The sequence below is a fragment of the Ambystoma mexicanum genome, chromosome 4p (genome assembly GCF_040938575.1).
Source record: "Ambystoma mexicanum isolate Mex_15411 chromosome 4p, UKY_AmexF1_1, whole genome shotgun sequence".
Lineage (NCBI taxonomy): Eukaryota > Metazoa > Chordata > Amphibia > Caudata > Ambystomatidae > Ambystoma > Ambystoma mexicanum.
In genome coordinates, this window is record NC_090927.1 from 845,815,293 (window position 1) to 845,828,981 (window position 13,689).

At 46.5% G+C, this 13,689-nt stretch overlaps 16 non-coding genes and 16 pseudogenes across 16 annotated transcripts; all 32 read right to left on the reverse strand.

Moving 5' to 3' along the window:
- Positions 1–3,426: 3,426 nt before the first annotated feature.
- Positions 3,427–3,535, reverse strand: LOC138459336 (5S ribosomal RNA; annotated as a pseudogene).
- A 106-nt stretch (positions 3,536–3,641) lies between these two features.
- Positions 3,642–3,760, reverse strand: LOC138465110 (5S ribosomal RNA). The gene has a single exon (XR_011267685.1). It is a non-coding gene; the product is annotated as a 5S ribosomal RNA (ribosomal RNA).
- Positions 3,761–3,866: 106 nt separating this feature from the next.
- Positions 3,867–3,985, reverse strand: LOC138455793 (5S ribosomal RNA; annotated as a pseudogene).
- A 106-nt stretch (positions 3,986–4,091) lies between these two features.
- On the reverse strand, positions 4,092–4,200 carry LOC138458244 (5S ribosomal RNA; annotated as a pseudogene).
- Positions 4,201–4,306: 106 nt separating this feature from the next.
- Positions 4,307–4,425, reverse strand: LOC138454723 (5S ribosomal RNA). The gene has a single exon (XR_011261387.1). It is a non-coding gene; the product is annotated as a 5S ribosomal RNA (ribosomal RNA).
- A 106-nt stretch (positions 4,426–4,531) lies between these two features.
- On the reverse strand, positions 4,532–4,640 carry LOC138457560 (5S ribosomal RNA; annotated as a pseudogene).
- Positions 4,641–4,746: 106 nt separating this feature from the next.
- LOC138463013 (5S ribosomal RNA) lies at positions 4,747–4,865 on the reverse strand. The gene has a single exon (XR_011265600.1). It is a non-coding gene; the product is annotated as a 5S ribosomal RNA (ribosomal RNA).
- A 106-nt stretch (positions 4,866–4,971) lies between these two features.
- Positions 4,972–5,089, reverse strand: LOC138456181 (5S ribosomal RNA; annotated as a pseudogene).
- A 106-nt stretch (positions 5,090–5,195) lies between these two features.
- On the reverse strand, positions 5,196–5,314 carry LOC138464225 (5S ribosomal RNA). The gene has a single exon (XR_011266807.1). It is a non-coding gene; the product is annotated as a 5S ribosomal RNA (ribosomal RNA).
- Positions 5,315–5,420: 106 nt separating this feature from the next.
- Positions 5,421–5,539, reverse strand: LOC138455033 (5S ribosomal RNA). Its single transcript, XR_011261680.1, has one exon. It is a non-coding gene; the product is annotated as a 5S ribosomal RNA (ribosomal RNA).
- Positions 5,540–5,645: 106 nt separating this feature from the next.
- Positions 5,646–5,764, reverse strand: LOC138455984 (5S ribosomal RNA; annotated as a pseudogene).
- A 106-nt stretch (positions 5,765–5,870) lies between these two features.
- On the reverse strand, positions 5,871–5,989 carry LOC138455504 (5S ribosomal RNA; annotated as a pseudogene).
- A 106-nt stretch (positions 5,990–6,095) lies between these two features.
- On the reverse strand, positions 6,096–6,204 carry LOC138459281 (5S ribosomal RNA; annotated as a pseudogene).
- Positions 6,205–6,310: 106 nt separating this feature from the next.
- Positions 6,311–6,429, reverse strand: LOC138455221 (5S ribosomal RNA). The gene has a single exon (XR_011261862.1). It is a non-coding gene; the product is annotated as a 5S ribosomal RNA (ribosomal RNA).
- Positions 6,430–6,874: 445 nt separating this feature from the next.
- LOC138460926 (5S ribosomal RNA) lies at positions 6,875–6,993 on the reverse strand. Its single transcript, XR_011263579.1, has one exon. It is a non-coding gene; the product is annotated as a 5S ribosomal RNA (ribosomal RNA).
- A 106-nt stretch (positions 6,994–7,099) lies between these two features.
- On the reverse strand, positions 7,100–7,218 carry LOC138459500 (5S ribosomal RNA; annotated as a pseudogene).
- Positions 7,219–7,671: 453 nt separating this feature from the next.
- LOC138456068 (5S ribosomal RNA) lies at positions 7,672–7,790 on the reverse strand (annotated as a pseudogene).
- Positions 7,791–7,896: 106 nt separating this feature from the next.
- Positions 7,897–8,015, reverse strand: LOC138462783 (5S ribosomal RNA). Its single transcript, XR_011265372.1, has one exon. It is a non-coding gene; the product is annotated as a 5S ribosomal RNA (ribosomal RNA).
- A 106-nt stretch (positions 8,016–8,121) lies between these two features.
- LOC138455810 (5S ribosomal RNA) lies at positions 8,122–8,239 on the reverse strand (annotated as a pseudogene).
- Positions 8,240–8,345: 106 nt separating this feature from the next.
- Positions 8,346–8,464, reverse strand: LOC138454320 (5S ribosomal RNA). Its single transcript, XR_011261002.1, has one exon. It is a non-coding gene; the product is annotated as a 5S ribosomal RNA (ribosomal RNA).
- A 453-nt stretch (positions 8,465–8,917) lies between these two features.
- LOC138455237 (5S ribosomal RNA) lies at positions 8,918–9,036 on the reverse strand. Its single transcript, XR_011261878.1, has one exon. It is a non-coding gene; the product is annotated as a 5S ribosomal RNA (ribosomal RNA).
- A 106-nt stretch (positions 9,037–9,142) lies between these two features.
- LOC138459794 (5S ribosomal RNA) lies at positions 9,143–9,251 on the reverse strand (annotated as a pseudogene).
- Positions 9,252–9,358: 107 nt separating this feature from the next.
- LOC138453979 (5S ribosomal RNA) lies at positions 9,359–9,477 on the reverse strand. Its single transcript, XR_011260677.1, has one exon. It is a non-coding gene; the product is annotated as a 5S ribosomal RNA (ribosomal RNA).
- Positions 9,478–9,583: 106 nt separating this feature from the next.
- Positions 9,584–9,692, reverse strand: LOC138458694 (5S ribosomal RNA; annotated as a pseudogene).
- A 106-nt stretch (positions 9,693–9,798) lies between these two features.
- Positions 9,799–9,917, reverse strand: LOC138454813 (5S ribosomal RNA). Its single transcript, XR_011261471.1, has one exon. It is a non-coding gene; the product is annotated as a 5S ribosomal RNA (ribosomal RNA).
- Positions 9,918–10,024: 107 nt separating this feature from the next.
- Positions 10,025–10,143, reverse strand: LOC138454395 (5S ribosomal RNA). The gene has a single exon (XR_011261074.1). It is a non-coding gene; the product is annotated as a 5S ribosomal RNA (ribosomal RNA).
- Positions 10,144–10,249: 106 nt separating this feature from the next.
- LOC138459842 (5S ribosomal RNA) lies at positions 10,250–10,358 on the reverse strand (annotated as a pseudogene).
- Positions 10,359–10,464: 106 nt separating this feature from the next.
- Positions 10,465–10,573, reverse strand: LOC138457835 (5S ribosomal RNA; annotated as a pseudogene).
- Positions 10,574–10,679: 106 nt separating this feature from the next.
- On the reverse strand, positions 10,680–10,798 carry LOC138461710 (5S ribosomal RNA). Its single transcript, XR_011264317.1, has one exon. It is a non-coding gene; the product is annotated as a 5S ribosomal RNA (ribosomal RNA).
- A 106-nt stretch (positions 10,799–10,904) lies between these two features.
- Positions 10,905–11,023, reverse strand: LOC138455235 (5S ribosomal RNA). The gene has a single exon (XR_011261876.1). It is a non-coding gene; the product is annotated as a 5S ribosomal RNA (ribosomal RNA).
- A 106-nt stretch (positions 11,024–11,129) lies between these two features.
- LOC138457437 (5S ribosomal RNA) lies at positions 11,130–11,247 on the reverse strand (annotated as a pseudogene).
- A 536-nt stretch (positions 11,248–11,783) lies between these two features.
- On the reverse strand, positions 11,784–11,902 carry LOC138454675 (5S ribosomal RNA). Its single transcript, XR_011261342.1, has one exon. It is a non-coding gene; the product is annotated as a 5S ribosomal RNA (ribosomal RNA).
- Positions 11,903–13,689: the final 1,787 nt, after the last annotated feature.

Below are 13,689 nucleotides of genomic sequence, written 5' to 3' on the forward strand. Positions count from 1 at the left end.
ACTCCACGTGGTGTATATCATGATACAATATCCCCCAAGGATGACGAGCATGGGAATGAGGGGGAAAGATCTCAGGGAAAAATGATCAATGCCTCGTAAATACAGGATGTGAAAGAAATCTGGGACCACTGTCCCCTCCAACCCGAGATCTGAGTCTCTGTATTCGTGTGAGGCTGACTGGCCACTAAGGGAATCAGGGAAAAAAGAAAATGAAGCACATTGTCCGTAGCAAACAGTACTTATACAGTACTACGAACCCTCAGGTATATGAGTGGTGCATATCACTATTACGAACGGTGTGTGACGTGAAGTGTTCACTTATCGATCTCAGCAGGATAAAATACTTATTTAGACCTCTCCAAAATTAGGAACCTGTATCAGTAGGGTCAGTACGGATGAGAAAAAAAAAAAAACCAGCACCCTAATCGGTGCACTGTAGAAAATGTATATGTCTATATATATATACACAACAAAAGAGATTAAGCAACGCTCTTGAGGGTACAAAAGCCTGCCTTAACTCCTCGAGCAGAGGAGAAAGTGCAACACACTGTTAGACGGTTAGTTGAACCACAGGCCAAGATTTGGGAGGAAACCCATGGGGCAAGCGCCCTAAAGTTATTGTTTGGCAACTCGTATATCTGATATCATCAAGTGTTTCCCAAACACTTTCTCCAAGTAGAACACGGTTGCTCAATTTGCCATGCAACAAAACTGAACAGTTACCCACGAGCTGGCCCTGTCTCCACCAACAGTTCAAAAGTAAAAAGAATGTCCAATGGGACAAATAGTAAGGGAAACCCCGTCCCCACTATAGAGAGCCTCCAGCCCTGCAGACCTCAACAGAGGCATAACGCATCATCTGTTTCTTCCTCATGATGGGAGAAAATACAGCAGCTTAATCAGCACAGGTGTTGGGTGGAGCAATTGATATCGGGGAAAGCAAGACCTAAGGAAGGACTGAGTTGTCCTGAAACTAACTACGGTAAAGGGCGACAGAAGTTTAACTAAAAGACGAAGGTTAACACCAGTGTCAATAGAGGAAGGTACAACCCCCCACATGGGTCTGTTTTACCACAACCTCCACACACTCTTTTCTTTAAAGTACTTAATAAATTATATAAAATAGACATATAAAATATCCAAAGAAGAGGGGTTACGCCCCCACAGGGGTCCAAACCCCCCCGGCCCTTCTATAAGCTGCTACTTACCGAGCTATCCGGGCCACTGACAATTCTGAACACTCCAATGTGTTCCATTCATCACTTAAACATAATGTTTAGCAAAAGAGAGCACTGGGCAAGTGCACCTTAACTGCTCACCCTAGCAGGGTGTGGCAACCAGCAGTACACGAGGGGGTCCCTCGCCGCAGAATCCAGGCAAAGCCTGAAACCAAGCATGCTACGGTGTGCTTACCGAAATAATGACACCTGCCATATGCAGCATCTAAACAGACTGCTAACCATAAGGGAGGAATACCCTGAGCAATTGTGCCTTCAACTGTTTGCCCGAGCAGGGCGTGATAACCAGCAGTACACGAGGGGTAACCTTGCATTAGAACTGAGGTAGAAACCTGAAACCAAACAGGTTATGGCACACAAACCGTTAAGGTAATCACCAACGCCATATGCAGCACACCGACAAAGTTGCCAACTTTAAGTGAGGAATACACTGATGAAGTGTACCTCAACTGCTCACCCAAGCAGGGTGTGGAACCATCAGTATACGAGGGATCACCTCGCAGAAACACAAGCCAATCCTGCCACCGAGCAGGTGACGGTACCATTCCAGAGCACCACCAGAGTACCTGAAACTGGTCACCCCCGCAGGGTGTGGAAACCAGCAGTATACGAGGGGTTAACCTCCCCATAGAATTCAGGCAGAACCTGAAGCTAAACCGGGTATAGCACTTACCAAGAAGGCAAAGCACCCTTCAGTAGGCGAACTGGTGTTAATATATACTGAAAATATCAATTTTAACACAAAATAAAATATCAATTTTAAATATATATATATTATATGAATAAATATAAACATTAATGTGAATACCTATAAATAAATACACATTCGCATCCACATGTGTATACCACCAAAGGCGGGCAGCGAACCGAGGCCCCTCGGCCTGGTAAACCTGCAAACCTCTCCTTGAGCTATGCCTCTTGTGGGCTGAAACATCCCTCACCACCATAGAACTATATAAATTAAATGTAAAAATACAAGCGTTTCACTCTAAAAAGAGGACACAGCTGCCCTTTTCAGGAATGCTCATGGAAGTTACTCCCATCAAAGGAGGGCCTAGCAAACTGCCCCCCCCCCCAGCCGGATCCCCAGGACAGGCTTAGCCTGTATGCAACTAATGACAATGAGCATGTAAACATAAAAACACACACACGCGACGTGCGGGAAGTTAATGAGTAAAAGAAGCTGCAGCCTTTACAGTCATGGAAAAAATGTGCGCAGGTTCCTACTGCCGCTTACATAATGAACTTGTAGAAAAACAAAAACAAAACTTCCTCTCAAGTGAAAAGAATTTCAAGCGTTCCCAAACCACCTGTGGGAAACGTGCGCTGGCTCTGGGGCTGGGGCAGCTGCTAAAAATAACACAGCCTGGAGGGAAAGAATTTCACACACAGCCACAGCCTGCTCTCAGGGCTGAAGAAATATAAACAAACACTGCAGAAGCAGAAGGCTCCCAGCGGAGCATTACAAAGCATGAATGTGACCTGCAGGTCAGCGTTCGCACACGAACACGGCACTCAGCCAGTTACCAACGGAACATGAAAAATACATGACCATTTCCACAGTACAGTGTAATAAAACCCCAAACTCATCAAAATAACATTAATAACATAAATAAATAGCACTCTAAACTCCATAAATTCAACACGAAGTCAAGAACTAGGAGGAGTGACTTAGCTTGTGGATTTCAGCAGCAAAGAAAGAGGGGTTGGGGTTAGAGTAATGGACATCTATAGAAGAGGGTCCCTGCTCATTGGTCCCCTGCAGGGCATGACCTGTCCTCCATGATGGATTGGGGAGTTCCCCATACATTGACATTGAACTCTATCTAGTTGTGTTGTGGAAACTTTTTTTGTTTGTAAAAGTATTTTCTTTGCTGCTGTGGTTTCAGAGTAAAGATTGTAATGCATAATATGAGCCTCCTGTCTTGTCATAGAATCAACACAATAATGGCTTTCTTTCATGCCTCTTGAAGGACTCAATATTCTCTGTACTGCATTACATGTGAAAGTCGATTTATTACCCATGAACACACTACCTGTATGCTAATTCTATGTAAATAGGTAGCTCCAGCCCTCATGATGTTGTCCAACATTTCCGCTATAAAACGGGATACAATCATTTTGGAAACATACCAAATTTGAAAAGTAATTGAGAAGTTGCGCAATTACTAATCATGGAGCACAAAATAGCCTACAGCACCTGGTATTCCCAGGCAGCCTCCCATCCAGGTACTAACTAGGCCCGGCACTGCTTAGCTTCTGAAATCGGGCGCATTCAGTGTGGTGTGGCCGTAGGCTCTGGTCCTGGTGAGTTTTGTACTTTTAAGCATCTAGTCGGCTAGACCTTGCAGTTTTGAAAAGCAATTGAGAAATGGCTCACTTCCTGAACTTGGAGCACAAAAAAGCCTTCAGCACCTGGTATTCCCAGGCGGTCTCCCATCCAGGTACTAACTAGGCCCAGCACTGCTTAGCTTCCGAGATCAGAGGAGATCGGGCGCATTCAGTGTGGTGTGGCCGTAGGCTCTGGGCCTAGTGAGTTTTGTACTTTTAAGCATCTAGTCGGCTAGACCTTGCATTTTTGAAAGGCAATTGAGAAATGGCTCACTTCCTGAACTTGGAGCACAAAAAAGCCTCCAGCACCTGGTATTCCCAGGCGGTCTCCCATCCAGGTACTAAATAGGCCCAGCACTGCTTAGCTTCTGAGATCAGACAAGATCGGGCGCATTCAGTGTGGTGTGGCCGTAGGCTCTGGGCCTAGTGAGTTTTGTACTTTTAAGCATCTAGTCGGCTAGACCTTGCAGTTTTGAAAGGCAATTGAGAAATGGCTCACTTCCTGAACTTGGAGCACAAAAAAGCCTACAGCACCTGGTATTCCCAGGCGGTCTCCCATCCAGGTACTAACTAGGCCTGACACTGCTTAGCTTTCGAGATCAGGCGCATTCAGTGTGGTGTGGCCGTAGGCTCTGGGCCAAGTGAGTTTTGTACTTTTAAGCATCTAGTCGGCTAGACCTTGCAGTTTTGAAAGGCAATTGAGAAATGGCTCACTTCCTGAACTTGGAGCACAAAAAAGCCTACAGCACCTGGTATTCCCAGGTGGTCTCCCATCCAGGTACTAACTAGGCCCGACACTGTTTAGCTGCCAAGATCAGACGAGATCGGGCGCATTCAGTGTGGTGTGGCCGAAGGCTGTGGGCCTCGTGAGTTTTGTACTTTTAAGCATCTAGTCGGCTAGACCTTGCAGTTTTGAAAGGCAATTGAGAAATGGCTCACTTCCTGAACTTGGAGCACAAAAAAGCCTACAGCACCTGGTATTCCCAGTTGGTGTCCCATCCAGGTACTAACTAGGCCCGACACTGCTTAGCTTCCGAGATCAGGCGCATTCAGTGTGGTGTGGCCGTAGGCTCTGGGTCTAGTGAGTTTTGTACTTTTAAGCATCTAGTCGGCTAGACCTTGCAGTTTTGACAAGCAATTGAGAAATGGCTCACTTCCTGAACTTGGAGCACAAAAAAGCCTACAGCACCTGGTATTCCCAGGTGGTCTCCCATCCAGGTACTAACTAGGCCCGACACTGCTTAGCTTCCGAGATCAGATGAGATCGGGCGCATTCAGTGTGGTCTGGCCGTAGGCTCTGGGTCTAGTGAGTTTTGTACTTTTAAGCATCTAGTCGGCTAGACCTTGCAGTTTTGAAAGGCAATTGAGAAATGGCTCACTTCCTGAACTTGGAGCACAAAAAAGCCTACAGCACCTGATATTCCAAGGTGGTCTCCCATCCGGTACTAACTAGGCCCGACACTGCTTAGCTTTCGAGATCAGACAAGATCAGGCGCATTCAGTGTGGTGTGGCCGTAGGCTCTGGGCCTAGTGAGTTTTGTACTTTTAAGCATCTAGTCGGCTAGACCTTGAAGTTTTGAAAGGCAATTGAGAAATGGCTCACTTCCTGAACTTGGAGCACAAAAAAACCTACAGCACCTGGTATTCCCAGGCGGTCTCCCATCCAGGTACTAACTAGGCCCGACACTGCTTAGCTTCCAAGATCAGACGAGATCGGGCGCATTCAGTGTGGTGTGGCCGTAGGCTCTAGGCCTAGTGAGTTAAGTACTTTTAAGCATCTAGTCGGCTAGACCTTGCCGTTTTGAAAGGCAATTGAGAAATGGCTCACTTCCTGAACTTGGAGCACAAAAAAGCCTACAGCACCTGGTATTCCCAGGCGGTCTCCCATCCAGATACTAACTAGGCCCGACACTGCTTAGCTTCCGGGATCAGACGAGAGCGGGGGCATTCAGTGTGGTGTGGCCGTAGGCTCTGGACCTAGTGAGTTTTGTACTTTTAAGCATCTAGTCGGCTAGACCTTGCGGTTTTGAAAGGCAATTGAGAAATGGCTTACTTCCTGAACTTGGAGCACAAAAAAGCCTACAGCACCTGGTATTCCCAGGCGATCTGCCATCCAGGTACTAACTAGGCCCGACACTACTTAGCTTCCGAGATCAGATGAGATCGGCCGCATTCAGTGTGGTGTGGCCGTAGATTCTGGTCCTAGTGAGTGTTGTACTTTTAAGCATCTAGTCAGCTAGACCTTGCAGTTTTGAAAGGCAATTGAGAAATGGCTCACTTCCTGAACTTGGAGCACAAAAAAGCCTACAGCACCTGGTATTCCCAGGCGGTCTCCCATACAGGTACTAACTAGGCCCGACAATGCTTAGCATCCAAGATCAGACGAGATCGGGAGCATTCAGTGTGGTGTGGCCGTAGGCTCTGGGCCTAGTGAGTTTTGTACTTTTAAGCATCTAGTCGGCTAGACCTTGCAGTTTTGAAAGGCAATAGAGAAATGGCTCACTTCCTGAACTTGGAGCACAAAAAAGCTTACAGCACCTGGTATTCCCAGGCGGTCTCCCATACAAGTACTAACTAGGCCTGACACTGCTTAGCTTCTGAGATCAGGCGCATTCAGTGTGGTGTGGCCGTAGTCTCTGAGACTAGTGAGTTTTGTACTTTTAAGCATCTAGTAGGCTAGACCTTGCAGTTTTGAAAGACAATTGAGAAATGGCTCACTTCCTGAACTTGGAGCACAAAAAAGCCTACAGCACCTGGTATTCCCAGGCGGTCTCCCATCCAGGTACTAACTAGGCCCAACACTGCTTAGCTTCCAAGATCAGACAAGATCGGGCGCATTTAGTGTGGTGTGGCCGTAAGCTCTAGAAATGCTAAGAATATTACTCTTATGCATTTGCATTTAGTAAGCTAAGCCACTTGCAACATGATACCACACTCATCGCTCGATCAGGCGAGATATGTAAGACTGGTGGGCCCATTCAGGACTCCTATGTCTGGTAGGATAACTTTAATCCATCCATCCTGTTTCTGTTGCAGGGAGGTGGAGAGAACAATCAACACAATAATGGCTTTCTTTCATGCCTCTTGAAGGACTCAATATTCTCTGTACTGCATTACATGTGAAAGTCGATTTATTACCCATGAACACACTACCTGTATGCTAATTCTATGTAAATAGGTAGCTCCAGCCCTCATGATGTTGTCCAACATTTCCGCTATAAAACGGGATACAATTATTTTGGAAACATACAAAATTTGAAAGGCAATTGAGAAATGGCTCACTTCCTGAACTTGGAGCACAAAAAAGCCTACAGCACCTGGTATTCCCAGGCGGTCTCCCATCCAGGTACTAACTAGGCCCAACACTGCTTAGCTTCCAAGATCAGATGAGATCGGGCGCATTCAGTGTGGTGTGGCCGTAGGCTCTGGGCCTAGTGAGTTTTGTACTTTTAAGCATCTAGTCGGCTAGACCTTGCAGTTTTGAAAGGCAATTGAGAAATGGCTCACTTCCTGAACTTGGAGCACAAAAAAGCCTAAAGCATCTGTTATTCCCAGGCGGTCTCCCATCCAGGTACTAACTAGGCCCGACACTGCTTAGCTTCCGAGATCAGACAAGATTGGGCGCATTCCGTGCGGTGGGACCGTAGGCTCTAGAAAAGCTAAGAATATTACTCTTATGTATTTGCATTTAGTAAGCTAAGCCATGCAGCCACTTCCAGCATGATACCACGCTCAGCGCTCGATCAGGCGAGATATATAAGACTGGTGGGCCCATTCAGGACTCCTATGTCTGATAGGATAACTTTAATCCATCCATCCTGTTTCTGTTGCAGGGAGGTGGAGAGAACAATCAACACAATAATGGCTTTCTTTCATGCCTCTTGAAGGACTCAATATTCTCTGTACTACATTACATGTGTAAGTAGATTTATTACCCATGAACACTCTACCTGTATGCAAATTCTATGTAAATAGGTAGCTCCAGCCCTCATGATGTTGTCCAACATTTCCGCTATAAAACGGGATACAATTATTTTGGAAACATACCAAATTTGAAAGGCAATTGAGAAATGGCTCACTTCCTGAACTTGGAGCACAAAAAAGCCTACAGCACCTGGTATTCCGAGGCGGTCTCCCATCCAGGTACTAACTAGGCCTGACACTGCTTAGCATCCAAGATCAGACAAGATCGGGCGCATTCAGTGTGGTGTGGCCGTAGGCTCTGGGCCTAGTGAGTTTTGTACTTTTAAGCATCTAGTCGGCTAGACCTTGCAGTTTTGAAAGGCAATTGAGAAATGGCTCACTTCCTGAACTTGGAGCACAAAAAAGCCTACAGCACCTGGTATTCCCAGGTGGTCTCCCATCCCGGTACTAACTAGGCCCGACACTGCTTAGCTTCCGAGATCAGACGAGATCGGGCGCATTCAGTTTGGTGTGGCCGTAGGCTCTGGGCCTAGTGAGTTTTGTACTTTTAAGCATCTGGTCGGCTAGACCTTGCAGTTTTGAAAGGCAATTGAGAAATGGCTCACTTCCTGAACTTGGAGCAGAAAAAAGCCTACAGCATCTGGTATTCCCAGGTGTTCTCCCATCCGGTACTAACTAGGCCCGACACTGCTTAGCTTCCGAGATCAGACGAGATCGGGCGCATTCAGTGTGGTGTGGCCGTAGGCTCTGAGTCTAGTGAGTTTTGTACTTTTAAGCATCTAGTCGGCTAGACCTTGCAGTTTTGAAAGTCAATTGAGAAATGGCTCACATCCTGAACTTGGAGCACAAAAAAGCCTACAGCACCTGGTATTCCCAGGCAGTCTCCCACCCAGGTACTAACTAAGCCCAACACTACTTAGCTTCTGAGATCAGACGAGATCAGGCGCATTCAGTGTGGTGTGGCCGTAGGCTCTAGAAATGCTAGGAATATTACTCTTATGCATTTGCATTTAGTAAGCTAAGCCATGCAGCCACTTGCAACATGATACCATGCTCAGCGCTCGATCAGGCGAGATATATAAGACTGGTGGGCCCATTCAGGACTCCTATGTCTGGTAGGATAACTTTAATCCATCCATCCTGTTTCTGTTGCAGGGAGGTGGAGAGAACAATCAACACAATAATGGCTTTCTTTCATGCCTCTTGAAGGACTCAATATTCTCTGTACTGCATTACATGTGAAAGTCGATTTATTACCCATGAACACACTACCTGTATGCTAATTCTATGTAAATAGGGAGCTCCAGCCCTCATGATGTTGTCCAACATTTCCGCTATAAAACGGGATACAATTATTTTGGAAACATACCAAATTTGAAAAGTAATTGAGAAGTTGCACAATTACTAATAATGGAGCACAAAATAGCCTACAGCACCTGGTATTGCCAGGCGGTCTCCCATCCAGGTACTAACTAGGCCCGACACTGCTTAACTTCCGAGATCAGACGAGATCGGGCGCATTCTGTGTGGTGTGGCCGTAGGTTCTGGGCCTAGTGAGTTTTGTACTTTTAAGCATCTAGTCGGCTAGGACTTGCAGTTTTGAAAGTCAATTGAGAAATGGCTCACTTCCTGAACTTGGAGCACCAAAAAGCCTACAGCACCTGGTATTCCCAGGCGGTCTCCCATCCAGGTACTAACGAGGCCTGACACTGCTTAGCTTCGGAGATCAGACGAATTCAGTGTGGTGTGGCTGTAGGCTCTGGGCCTAGTGAGTTTTGTACTTTTAAGCATCTAGTCGGCTAGACCTTGCAGTTTTGAAAGGCAATTGAGAAATGGCTCACTTCCTGAACTTGGAGCACAAAAAAAGCCTACAGCACCTGGTATTCACAGGCGGTCTCCCATCCAGGTACTAACTAGGCCCAACACTGCTTAGCTTCCGGGATCAGACGAGATCGGGCGCATTCAGTGTGGTGTGGCCGTAGGCTCTGGGCCTATTGAGTTTTGTACTTTTAAGCATCTAGTCGGCTAGACCTTGCAGTTTTGAAAGGCAATTGAGAAATGGCTCACTTCCTGAACTTGGAGCACAAAAAAGCCTACAGCACCTGGTATTCCCAGGCGGTCTCCCATCCAGGTACTAACCAGGCCTGACACTGCTTAGCTTCGGAGATCAGACGAATTCAGTGTGGTGTGGCCGTAGGCTCTGGGCCTAGTGAGTTTTGTACTTTTAAGCATCTAGTCGGCTAGACCTTGCAGTTTTGAAAGGCAATTGAGAAATGGCTCACTTCCTGAACTTGGAGCACAAAAAAGCCTACAGCACCTGGTATTCCCAGGCGGACTCCCATCCAGGTACTAACTAGGCCCGACACTGCTTAGCTTGCGAGATCAGACGAGATCGGGCGCATTCAGTGTGGTGTGGCTGTAAGCTCTGGGCCTAGTGAGTTTTGTACTTTTAAGCATCTAGTCGGCTAGACCTTGCAGTTTTGAAAGGTAATTGAGAAATGGCTCACTTCCTGAACTTGGAGCACAAAAAAAGCCTACAGCACCTGGTATTCCCAGGCAGTCTCCCATTCAGGTACTAACTAGGCCCAACACTGCTTAGCTTCCAAGATCAGACGAGATCGGGGGCATTCAGTGTGGTGTGGCCGTAGGCTCTGGGCCTAGTGAGTTTTGTACTTTTAAGCATCTAGTCGGCTAGACCTTGCAGTTTTGAAAGGCAATTGAGAAATGGCTCACTTCCTGAACTTGGAGCACAAAAAAGCCTACAGCACCTGGTATTCCCAGGCGGTCTCCCATCCAGGTACTAACTAGGCCCGACACTGCTTAGCTTTGGAGATCAGACGAATTCAGTGTGGTGTGGCCTTAGGCTCTGGGCCTAGTGAGTTTTGTACTTTTAAGCATCTAGTCGGCTAGACCTTGCAGTTTTGAAAGGCAATTGAGAAATGGCTCACTTCCTGAACTTGGAGCACAAAAAAGCCTACAGCACCTGGTATTCCCAGTCGGTCTCCCATCCAGGTACTAACTAGGCCCGACACTGCTTAGCTTCCGAGATCAGGTGCATTCAGTGTGGTGTGGGCGTAGGCTCTGGGTCTAGTGAGTTTTGTACTTTTAAGCATCTAGTCGGCTAGACCTTGCAGTTTTGAAAAGCAATTGAGAAATGGCTCACTTCCTGAACTTGGAGCACAAAAAAGCCTACAGCACCTGGTATTCCCAGGTGGTCTCCCATCCAGGTACTAACTAGGCCCGACACTGCTTAACTGCCGAGATCAGATGAAATCGGGCGCATTCAGTGTGGTGTGGCCGTAGGCTCTGGGCCTAGTGAGTTTTGTTCTTTTAAGCATCTAGTCGGCTAGACCTTGCAGTTTTGAAAAGCAATTGAGAAATGGCTCACTTCCTGAACTTGGAGCACAAAAAAGCCTACAGCACCCGGTATTCCCAGGTGGTCTCCCTTACAGGTACTAACTAGGCCCGACACTGCTTAGCTTCCGAGATCAGGTGAGATCGGGCGGATTCAGTGTGGTGTGGCCGTAGGCTCTGGGTCTAGTGAGTTTTGTACTTTTAAGCATCTAGTCGGCTAGACCTTGCAGTTTTGAAAAGCAATTGAGAAATGGCTCACTTCCTGAACTTGGAGCACAAAAAAGCCTACAGCACCTGGTATTCCCAGGTGGTCTACCATCCGGTACTAACTAGGCCTGACACTGCTTAGCTTTCGAGATCAGACAAGATCAGGCGCATTCAGTGTGGTGTGGCCGTAGGCTCTGGGCCAAGTGAGTTTTGTACTTTTAAGCATCTAGTCGGCTAGACCTTGCAGTTTTGAAAGGCAATTGAGAAATGGCTCACTTCCTGAACTTGGAGCACAAAAAAGCCTGCAGCACCTGGTATTCCCAGTCGGTCTCCCATCCAGGTACTAACTAGGCGTGACACTGCTTAGCTTCCGAGATCAGACACATTCAGTGTGGTGTGGCTGTAGGCTCTGGGCCTCGTGAGTTTTGTACTTTTAAGCATCTAGTCGTCTAGACCTTGCAGTTTTGAAAGGAAATTGAGAAATGGCTCACTTCCTGAACTTGGAGCACAAAAAAGCCTACAGCACCTGGTATTCCCAGGCGGTCTCCCCTCCAGATACTAACTAGGCCGGACACTGCTTAGCTTCCGAGATCAGACGCATTCAGTGTGGTGTGGCCATAGGCTCTGGGCCTAGTGAGTTTTGTACTTTTAAGCATCTAGTCGGCTAGACCTTGCAGTTTTGAAAGGCAATTGAGAAATGGCTCACTTCCTGAACTTGGAGCACAAAAAAGCCTACAGCACCTGGTATTCCCAGGCGGTCTCCCATCCAGGTTCTAACTAGGCCCAACACTGCTTAGCTTCCGAGATCAGACGAGATCGGGCGCATTCAGTGGGGTGTGGCCATAGGCTCTAGAAATGCTAAGAATATTACTCTTATGCATTTGCATTTAGTAAGCTAAGCCATGCAGCCACTTGCAACATGATACCACGCTCATCGCTCGATCAGCGCTCGATCAGGCGAGATATGTAAGACTGGTGGGCCCATTCAGGACTCCTATGTTTGGTAGGATAACTTTAATCCATCCATCCTGTTTCTGTTGCAGGGAGGTGGAGAGAACAATAGCTAATCCCCCACACTAACGTGAGATGGGGGTTTAGATTCTATTAAAGACAAGGAGGCGATTATTATGCATTACAATCTTTACTCTGAAACCACAGCAGCAAAGAAAATACTTTTACAAACAAAAAAAGTTTCCACAACACAACTAGATAGAGTTCAATGTCAATGTATGGGGAACTCCCCAATCCATCATGGAGGACAGGTCATGCCCTGCAGGGGACCAATGAGCAGGGACCCTCTTCTATAGATGTCCATTACTCTAACCCCAACCCCTCTTTCTGCAGCTGTCTTGCACCAGAAGTCCAATGAAACGGTTGAACTGCGTAGCGCGGAGAAAGAATCCAACGAAACTGGAGATCTCCACCTTCTCGCAGCCTGAATCTATGCCGAAGTTCTTCTGGATAGGACTTCGCATCCAAAATCACGCACTCCACAACTTGTTACTGCGAGCCACACTCCTGATGAGAACCTCAACTCGTGGCTGTAAGAACAACAAACAAGAAGGGTGGGTGGTTGGGAAAAACAACAAACCAAAGAATGTTCTCTCTTGAACCACCTGTGTACATGCGTGTCACAATTGTCATATCACATCATATCCAGGGTGGGTGGGTGGGATAATAATCGCCTCCTTGTCTTTAATAGAATCTAAACCCCCATCTCACGTTAGTGTGGGGGATTAGCTATTCTATGACAAGACAGGAGGCTCATATTATGCAAGTTCAAAGCCCTTGCATCTTATTAGTACAACATGATCCATACAATAGAGCCAATATAATAAAATATAATAAAATAATAGGAAAGGAAAAAACATTTTTATGCTTTCATGAAATCAATCAGCTGATCGCAAGAGAATTGACCAAGACTAGTTTGCCCGAAAACTGTCTTATAAGGCATCGTCAAATGCAAGAAAACAGGAAATTGTGCCAATTCCAGTGTTCCTTACAGGCCGCCAAAACCAACTGGTTAAAGAGGGGAAAAAACCCTTAAACAAAGTTTTCCTACTAATAGGATAGGACAAAAACTCCTCTGTAAAAAACGCCTCTGTTGTCCAATAAAACATTTAAAACATTTAAATTAATATCATCTTTGGGATCCTAGAAAGCAACCAAAGAAAATAAGCACAGAGCTCTCCTGGAGATAAAGAAAAAGTACCCCAAAGGGGGAAAGTCTTTTAGGTTCCATCCCATGCATTAAAGGAAGATATTGCATTAGGATAAGGGCATGTCACATAACTACACTGGGGAACCAAGAGGGAAAGACAAATCTTCAAAAGGTAAAATGGGAGTAAAAATCATTTTATACATTTGTAACAGGATGACCCATCCTGAGCAGAGCTGAAAAGCCATAGACTTAACCCACAATTGTCTTCAGACATATGTGTATATTAAGGAGGGATGTCTTCTGGAGGCCGAAGCAGAATGGAAGAGAGGGGCCCCCCTGAGAAGCTAAACCTGTCAAACCGCCAACCGGAGACCGTCAGACCTTCCGAACACTTGAAGAAGAACTCTGCAACCATGACAAGAAGCAGATATTTACAAACCTGATCCTTAAGAGGCCAAACCCGGCACGGAGAAA